We start from the raw sequence: 10,606 nt of genomic DNA on the forward strand, positions 1-10,606 counted from the left end.
AATTGTTAATGCTTGTTTCAGATCTACCCTTCTATTGCAAATTCTCAATTCATATTTGTGCTTTAATTCTGAAAATTAAGTGGTTAAATGTCAAAACCCTAATTTTTAAAACCTTCTTGATTCAACCTTTGACTGATAAATTCACTAATCAAAACACCTCCAAATCGGCTGTAACTTTGGATTCCGCAATAAAATCACAATATCTTTCATCCCTGAAAATTTGGAAAAAAGTTGCGAGGACCGTGTGCACCCCGAGTGCCCTTGTCCCCGACATTTTTTCTGAAATTTCGGGAGCTAGATCTTACTGTATTTTTCTGCTAAAATCCAGAATTTTGGCTGATTTTATCAATTTTAACACTCTCAAAATTAAAATCAAAGTTGGTCTAGCGATTGCTTGGATTGAGGCTTCTAATCATTCAAAAATTGTTGAAATTAAAATTCATATCAAAATTGTGTTTCTTACAGTCCTAAATCTGAAAAGTGTGTTGGCGTTCATTCGAAATTTCAGTGTTTTATTCAAATTTTTGTAGTTTGTGACTTTTGAAATTAAGTGTTTAATTGCAACAACCTTGATTTCCACTTTCAAATTCGAATTTTGCATGAAATCGAGTCAACTTTTAAATTTCGAAACTTGCATTGCTTTTAGCATTCCCTCTAAAAACATAAAATTCAAAATTTCAGTTTTCCCCTCTTTTTCAAAATTCAAAATTTACATTTTTCAACAATCTTGGTAGGGTTCAATTTTGAGATTGCAACTTTAATTTGGCCTATCTACAGATCGTAAAATCACTCAATTTTTTCAGATTAGCTGTAAAATCATCATAACTTTCATCCCTGAAAATTTCGAAAAAAGTTGCGAGGACCGTGTGCACTCCGTTCGCCACAGTCCCGGACATTTTTTCCGAAATTTCGGGAGATTGTCTTGATTGCATTTAACAGCTTAAATCTAGGAGATTGGCTGATTTTATTGAAATTTGCTACCTCTAAAATTCAAAATCTTCTCTCTCTCTTTAGTGCATGAATTTTACAACAATAAGCCCTACTTACACTATTCCCGTTAGACGAAGCCTTAGAATTAAGTCTTTCCAAGGTTTAATTACTGAGGAGATGGAACCTAATTTGAATGGCCTTTTTAACGAGGACATGGGTAATTCCTCTAATCCTCTTAATGATGAAGAAGCTCTCCATGAGGTTTCTGTAGAACAACTTTCAAAACTGGATAACCAATTTGATGATTTTTGACAATGGATGTCTCAAGAATACCCTGATAGTCAAGCTCTTTCATTAATTGAGGGTCTAAAATGTATGGTTCAAAGTGATAAGAATGGAATTGATATTTTGCGTGGTATTGCACACATTGTGGATTCGAATGTGATGCCTATGAAGAGTTGTGCTGAAACTTTAGGTTATACACAACCTCCTACTCAAGTTAATCATTCTATTCCTTTGACAACTCCTATTGCTAGTATACCTACTTTCACATCAAACATAATGACTACTTCAATACAAGACATTCCTCCTATGATCACTAGTCATGGGGGCAATCCTTCTTCTTCAATCAACCCTCTTCCTTCATTCAATCCGACTTCGTCATTCATTCCTTCAATGAGTGTTCCTGTTATATCTCCGCAAATGAACATGACGCAAGGGGGCAATTCATTTAACCATTCCATTCCTCCTTGTAGTGTTCCTCCTTTCCAATCATCTCCTATGACTAACTATCATAGTGTCCCACCACCTTACTCTCTACCTTCTTTCAATAACATAACACCTCCATCACAATCTAACACGTCTAATATGAACTCTTCGACTAAAGCGACCATTAACAATCTTGCACAAACTGTCTCTTCTTTACAGCAACAAATTGCCTCTATGAATCAATCTAAGTTTAGTGTGCCCACATTTGATGTTGCGAGCCCACTTTCTCTTGACAGTGTTCGAGCTATCCCCCCTAAACATGTTGAAATTCCGCATTTGGAGCTTTATAATGGTAAGGGTGATCCTCTAACACATGTTAAGACCTTTCAAACGATATGTACTGATTTTGTTTATGACCAAAGGTTGCTTGCAAAATTGTTTACTAGAACATTAAGAGATAAAGCCCTACAATGGTATTGCTCGTTGCCTTCTTATTCTATTACTTCTTTCGAACAACTTGCAAATGCTTTTATTCAACAATTTCAAAACAATATAAGTCCTAAAGTTACTTTGATTGATTTAATGCATTGTAAACAAGGTGTTAAAGAAAAAGTGACTGATTTCATTGGTAGATAAAAGCATTTGTATGCTCAAATTTCTTTTCCAGTGCCTGACAATGATATTCAAAGAATCTTTATTTCTAATTTACAAAAAGATATTAGAGAAAAACTTTTGTTTTCTGAGTTTACTTCTTTCCAACAGTTGTGTGCAACTCTTCACAATTATCAACTGACTGTGAATCAAATGGAACAAGCAAATCCTATGGCTCCAAGTGATAAGGGTGATAGTAGTCAACAACCATTTGGGAAGTTTAAACCGAATAGAGAGTCCATTAAATTCAATGAAAACATCATCAACAACAATGTGAATGCGGCATCAGGTGTGCCTCCCATTTCTAAGTTTTTCAAGAAAGAAAGAAAGTTTACTCCTTTGAATGAATCATTGCATAGTATTATGAATCAGTTATTGGAACAAAATGTGCTTACTCTTCCTCCTATAAGGCAAATAGATCCTGCAAAGATTAACTCACCCTATTTTGATAACAAATCTTTTTGTCAATTTCATCGTCATCCTGGGCATGATACTGAAAAATGTTTTGCTTTAAAGGGTAAAATTCAAGATTTGATTGATAATAATACTATCTCTGTTTCTGGTGTGAATGATAAAGGCAACACATCTGTAGCTCCTCCTAACCAAAATCTTAAGATTTTTACTGATCCATTACCTTCTCATACCTCTAATGTGATTGATACTAATGATTCCTCTGTCTCACCTGATGATCTTGTGTCTATGACTCTGAATGTGATTAACTTTGTAGAGCAGCAGAAAATCCCTAAAGAACTTTCCATCACCTTTGATTCTAGTGAAACTATCAGGGCACCTGATGGTCCTTTATATATAGTTGCAAAAGTCAAGAATACACCTTGCCGTGGAGTGCTTATTGATCCTTCTTATATGGTTAATATCATTACTGAAGAATTTCTTTTTACTTTGCAATTGAATCAAGTGATCTATGATGAAACAAATGTGATTGTGAAACTATTTGATGCATTTTCTTCGCCTGCAATTGGTTCTATTACATTACCTATTGAGATCCATAACAAATCCCTTGATGTGGACTTTGCTATTATTCCATCATCCGAACAATTTTGTGTGAAGCTAGGCTATCCTTGGCTATCTTCCATGAAAGCTGTTGCTTCTCCTATTCACAAGTGTTTGAAATTTCCCCATAATGGTGAAGTTGTTACTGTCAATCATATTCTCTTTAAACCAGCTGAAAGAACTTCTAGCGTTCCTATTGATTACTTTTGGCCTAAACAATTCTAATCTCTTCCTCCGCGAAGTGAACATCTTTTCAAATCTTATCAAAAGTGGAAGAAAGATATGATCCTATCTCTAAGTGAACCTAGAACACCTAAACTTGACATTCCTATCATTCTTGAGAAGGAAGTTCTTCCCTTGAAAGACAAAACGAATGTCTTTCCTCAAGAAGATTCCCAACCTATCTCTAAGAATGTGACTATGCCTATATCTAATAAACATCCTAAAAGTAGACCTATACCTCCTCGTCATGATGGACTTGGTCTCCTTCCTAAACCAAATATTCCTCCCTTATATGGAGCAGTTCCTCCTCCTTCCTCTTATGGAGAGAAGAGACCTTCCTCTTCTCCTATTATTCAACCTAAGAGACCACAACCTAAACACCCAAGTGATAAGGATGAGAACATTCCTCCTCCTCAATCTTCGCAACTCCCTACTAAGACTAGACAAAATCGTTCTGCACGTGAATGCCGATGAAAGCATCGTCTTAGAGCTCAGGCAGTTGTTTCTCAAACTTTGCAATCCCCAAAAACACCTTCAGCCAGTATTATTCCATTTTCTCCTCAGCCGACGATTGAGCTGAAATCTCCTAAACATAAGATGCATGATGGTCTTGATCCTGTGCGAGTTAAAGATCCTATTTTTATAAATCTTGATGATGACATAGATGAAAATGTTATTCATGATGAAAATGTTACTCCTGTTCATTATGATAGTGAATATGAATATGTTGATAACCATTTATCTAACGCATTTTCTAAAGCACTTATCCTAGCTCCTAGACAAGAACATCGTGGCTTGGGATATGAACATAGCCCTTGTTTGGATCTTGTGATAGCTCCATCTACTGTGTTGGATGTTCCTCCTCTAGCGTGTTTCCTACCTTCCCGAAATATTGATTAGCAAGATCGGGGGGTAGATGACATGCTAGGCTAGTTCATTAGCATAGCAGACTCTCTCCTCCTCTCTTTTGTTACTTCTTCTATGTGTTATTCTCATTCTTCTATTTGTTGTCCTTAGTGTTGTCTACTTGAGGACGATGCAAAACATTGAGATCTCTTTTGGTCTCTCTCATGTTGACTCAAAAGACACATGTGTTCCCTTCTTCTAGGTGACCTTCCTTGATTGGGGAATGAAGAACAATTATGCATACATATATATGATATAACTGAATTATCATACAACATACTGACCCCGAGGAAAGTGAAGTCACCTTGTGCTTTGTGTTTTGTGTCTATTATCCTTGGGCTTATCTCACAATTGGGGGCTAAATCCTTGTGATAACGTACTCCTTTCTCATTTCCTATATGTATCACTACCTTAAAGCAATCACCCCCGATGAGGCATGTGCGATCGCTTTAACGTAGGGGGCATACATCCTGTCCATATCTTTTCAAGATACTTGAAAATTTCTTCACAAATTTAGCTTTGCCTTGAAAATTTTTGATATCTTTCTTGCATGACTCATAGTGAGGGAACCTTACTACTGACAGTCATGGTTCTCCCTCGTGATCTTCCCTTTTACTTTGTCAATCGAAGTCATAAGATCCTTAGTCCACTGGGGGCTTGGTGTATCTTGCCTCCTTGACGTGGTGAAAGTTTTTCAATGTTGTTTCCTTGTACTTTACCGGAAGTATGAGCGTACGCTTATACTCCCGCTAAAGTGGGGGCTAAATGTAGCATCCTAAAATTGTGACACTTGCAATTTCGACCGCATTTGGGTCTTCACGATGGCGATGCAACACGGAACCTGAATGGAGACCCCGAAACTTGTTCATGACACCAAAAACTGCATTTTTCAGCACCCTAGACTGATCCTCCTTGCACCCTACTGTCCCTGGAGGTGGGACCATGGTGCCCAGCGCCCTAGTCCTTCAGGACGAGGGTGCCCAGTGCCCTGGTCCCCCAGGACCATGGCGCCCAGCGCCCTGGTCCCTTGCCCTATTTTGGGCCCGGTCTCTTATGGGGCTTCGGGTCTTTAAGTTTGCAAATTGGAAAATAATATTTCCTGGTCGGCCTAAGGTCGGGAAAATCAGTCTTTCAACCCTAATTGACAAGTATATAAACTACATTTCCTCTCCCATTTTGAGAGAGGGAAAAAAGGCGGAAACGATATTCAAATATTCAAGCATTCAAGCATTCAAGCATTTCCTTCAAGCAATTGAGCATTCTAAATCTCCATTCAAGGCTAAGTGTTGCATTCAAGACAAGGATTCAACCATTGAAGAGGAGATCACATACAACATACAACATACTACATACATTACACCTTCGCATGTAAGAATACAAACATTCTTACAACAAGGTATCAGTACTTGTTTACATTACAAACATTTACATTTACAGCATTCTCATTTCTTGGTTAATTCCAAAACCGGGGTTTGACCTAAAGGAAAACCCCTCATCCCTAACCCCCCAATCGTCCTCTCTTTTCTGTGTGTAGGTTGTAGGTACACAGCTGTAATTGAAGATCCAGAATCCTTGTGCAGAGATGAACAGATCCACCTTCATTTCGCGGATTTTTTGGAGGACCGTGTGCACGCCGGGCGCCATCGTCCTGTCAACTTTCACTCAAATTTGCAGAATAGCACCGTCTCGACATTTTACTGCTAATTCCAATTCCGCAGCTTCATCCCATATCCCTATCTCTGTTTATAAGCGAATCTTTCCTACTTTACATGCATTCCTAGTTCAATCTTTCTATCTACATTCTTTACAAAAGAGGGTATCCTTGATGTCACAACCCTTGAAACTCATTTAGAATCCAATCTTGCATTGCGTGGGATTGGATCTTGTGGGTTTCAACCCCTCTTTTGAATGTAAAGTCTCCCCTAAGTGAAAACCATCAACCTTAGTGGCTCTCCCTTCTCTCTCCTTGGAGTTGGGGAGGGGAGAACAACTAGGGTTCGATTTTTCCGCTTTACAAGACTAAACCGACAGAGACTACATTTGTACAGTCTGGGCAAGGTAATATAGGTAATGTACATGTTACAAATAATATTGTGGATAATACTCCACTAGCAGTAATCGATACTACGCTAAGTGGTGAAGCCATCAGTGCAAAAGAGGATGAGAAAAGGGATACACTGGGAGAGGATAAGGAAGATAAGGAAAAGGAGACTGAACGGACAGTTTATTCCCCAGCAAAACTTTTCGCAATTGACACTTCTCAAGTTGAGAAGAAATCAATCATAGAGATGAGTCCCACAGAGCTAATGACGATGGCTACTCAAAAGCTAATGAAGGAAGGATCTGCTGACAAAGGAATAATAGATTAATCAATAACAGTTTTACATAGATTGATTCATGATTAAATGATTGAAAATGAAGCCAACCCTTCTGGCAAGCTTAAGGTATTGACATAACACATAACTATAAACTTTCAATCATTGTAGTAGATTCCTAACAAGAAAGCACTTGAAAGATTTAATTTGGCCAAGAAATCCGCTTTTGACCAAATTATTGAGACAAAGAAGAGGAAGGTTGAAGAGAAACTTGTACTCATTGAAAATTCTTTGAAACAGTGTACTAACATCTATAGGGTTTGTTGTAATATAGAAATTCCTACAACAAATGTGAATCAAAGGTTAAAGGAATTACATGAAAACATTGCTAATATTGCTAATTCTTTTGATGGACTAGCTTCACTTACAACTTCCATTGATGGACAAATTGTGACCTTGGAGAACCAAGTTTTTTCTTTTGAAAAGGAAAGAGACAAGATCATTCAGAGAGCAAGGAGTCTTAGAGGTTTGATGAGTTCAAGATTGGATTCACTTGGTGTACATAAGAGAGAATGTATGGATATGCTTGTGAAGCCCACACTGACAGAAGTCACTGAGAAAGAAACACTAGCACATTTACTCAGTGGACTTGTATCCATATCTGAAACATTCAAAACCGATTGGGATACCTATGTACAGTTGCTAGAGAAAGCTTATCCAGAAATTTTGAGATTGGTCAAGCTCCAGTAAAGTAATCTGTAACAATTCTTTCACCGGTCTTTGGCATTGATGCCAAAGGGGGACTATATATGTATGTGAAAAATATGTATATAATCCTAGGAGGAGGATATCAATAGAGTATATTGCAGATAGAGTCAATCAACTCAGGGGTAGCATGTTTCATGTTTCAGTTGAATTGACAGGGAATCCATTTTTCACATGAGTGTTGCCATCAATGCCAAAGGAGGAGATTGTTGGTAATTGACACTCATTGGATTCATATGTTGTCATTGATGGCAACGATATTCTATTGAAATCATATACCAGCACTTGGAGGCATACACCGGCGGATACCGACATTGGAGCATTCAGGGTCATCACCGACATTCGCATCCAACACTTCAGTGAAGCCAACATTAGTCTGGATCCAAAAGGTTTTATTTGTAAAATCATTTTGTAATTATTGTACAGGGCCGACATTGAATATCTTTTGTATTGTAAGCTGACATAAGGCATATTGTTTGTAAAGGGTATATAAGTCAGTCTATTAGGTCATTCTGATACAGGACAATATATATGAAAAAGGTAGAAGAAAGGTGTAATGCGAAGGATATGTATATAGGCCATTTGTATGTGAATGTTATATCATGATATGATCTATAGATGGGTTGTAAAGTATTCTTGGAGGAAAGGAGATAACGGTAGAAGGATTCAAGGTTTATGAATCGGTACAGAGCAGAGCTATAACCGAAACTCTTTTTGGCATTGCAGATGCATTTTGTGAGTTCACCAGTATTGTTTTATCTTAGCAGAAGCTTGTAGTTAGTGAGACTCTTTTGTGTTGAGTAGTGTGCCTCCTTGCATGTGCAGGCCCCCATGCTATGAAATATATTTCATATGGCTAGTGAATTGATATTGTGGGTCACAGATCCCACCATGATTTTTCGTCTTTGAGGTTTTCCACGTATAAATTATGTGTGTTATGGTGTTCATTCATGTGGTTGGTTTATTTACTTCATGTTATATGTTTCTTCATTTACCGGTTTATATGTGTATGTTATAAAAGGTTAAAATCTTATATTACCAGCAAAACACTGATTCACCCCCCCCCCCCCCCCTCTCAATGTTCTTGGATTCCAACAGTTGAAACCTCCACCAAGGATTTAGGGAATATTGAGTAAGTTTATCAAAACCTCCACAATTTAATCCTTTCTTCATAATGATTGGGAGCATAAATTGGACAAATACCAAACTTCTTATCCTCATTTTCAAGGATGATCCAAGTACCTTTATTGCAAGGGGAATAACTAAGATTCTCTTATGGAGTGGGCCCATCAATTTATCATGTTTAGTGTAGAAGTGGAGTTATTCCTTTCAAATTAGGTTCAAACTAGTGGTTGGGGTAAAACCTATTCCCTTTACCTAATGAAGCATGGGGATATCAATATTGGCAAACTACTTGCACATTATTTTTTATAATAAATTTCCTATTGAGAGATTCAAGACACCTAATGTTCCCACTAATGTAGTTTAATTTCATCCTTATTTAGGTTAGGTGTCCCTTCTTTGTTATTCCTAAATTTATCAAAAAAAAAGGGAAGCTTATCTTCTTTTCCCTTCTTTATTATTTTTTGTTCATTATCACCTTTGTTGAGGTGTTTCCTTTCAATTTTTTCCCTCTTTCTTTTTTATAGAGGCCATGTTCTTATCAACCCCTTTCATAATTTCATCCTCGCATGAAATTGGGGAATGATCATGGGAGATATTTGAAGCTTCTTTATCTATGGCACCCTTATTAGATAGAGACTCTAAAATCCCCTCTGAATTTTACCTAATCTATCAAATTTTATAGGTTCTTCTTTCTAGCATCATTCATCTTGTCTCTAATCATGTTCAATGCCAAAGCTTGGGCATTACTTGGTTGTACAGTATCGGTATTGGGCAAAATATTAGATTCATTTTGAGAAACTTTTGGTAAGTCTTTTGGTAAAGAATCATCATTTGTGTTCTTTTGAGCATTAGAATTAAGGTTTTTATTCACTAAAATCTCTTTTGCGTTCACATTAACTAGAGGAAAATCCTCTAAAATAAGCACAAAATTATTTTCATTGGATGTTTACAAGTTGCCCTTATGGATAAATGTTGGGTTTCTGAAAGGTTGTATTTTAGACTTAGGGCGATTCTTCTTTTGGTGCCCCTATTTCTTGCAAATAAATCATGAATTTAAACCTCCCAAAAGGTTGATTTTATAAGTTAGGGGGTTGCCTTTGAGATCTATTCCAATTTTTTTTAGTATTTCCAAACTAGGAGAAAGGGATACTAATAACCTTGCATCCATATGTGGAAAATTTCTTCTAGTTTCCTCTACTTGCAACTTACCTTACCCATTGAGGAAAGGAGCTAAGGAAGGAAGGCCCTGTAATGTCTGCCAAAATACCTAGAGAAACAAAGCAACTAACATACTAATGGCGATAATAATAATTTTTTTTAAATAACATCTAATACAACACACATCATCATCTATAAATTACATCCATTATCATCTAATCATCATGAACATTATTCATAACATATAAAACTAATTATGCAAGCGGAATAACATAACATCACTATCATCTCCCTAGGGTATCTCAACTTCATTACTTATACAACCAACATAAGTAATAACAATCTACTCGTTTCCATTACAACACTTCATATATTCATTATCGATGCAATAATCTTAATTCCTATCTTTCATGATATGCAACTAACTAACATGATATGCTAACTTTCAATGCAACCCATTCCATTTCCTTAAGTTAATTTTAAACCAAATCCAAAAGTTCCTAATTCCCATAACCATTACTTTCACTATCATAATCATATATCCTTTACCAATATTACCTAAATGCAAAGCTATACATGATTCTTTATTCCTTTAACATGAACATAAATATAAATGCCTATATCATTCACCAATCATAACTCCTACAATATGACAATTCCATCTACATGAATTCCTTTTAACATTAATAACTACAACTCATCCAATAGTCATAGATTCCTTTCTAACTATTACATTTATTCATAACAAGAATTACATTACAAATAATAACACAAATCCACTTCATTTCAAGATAAATCCATCATAACCATCTAAT

Source organism: Cryptomeria japonica, chromosome 5 (assembly GCF_030272615.1).
Source record: "Cryptomeria japonica chromosome 5, Sugi_1.0, whole genome shotgun sequence".
Taxonomy (NCBI): Eukaryota; Viridiplantae; Streptophyta; class Pinopsida; order Cupressales; family Cupressaceae; genus Cryptomeria; species Cryptomeria japonica.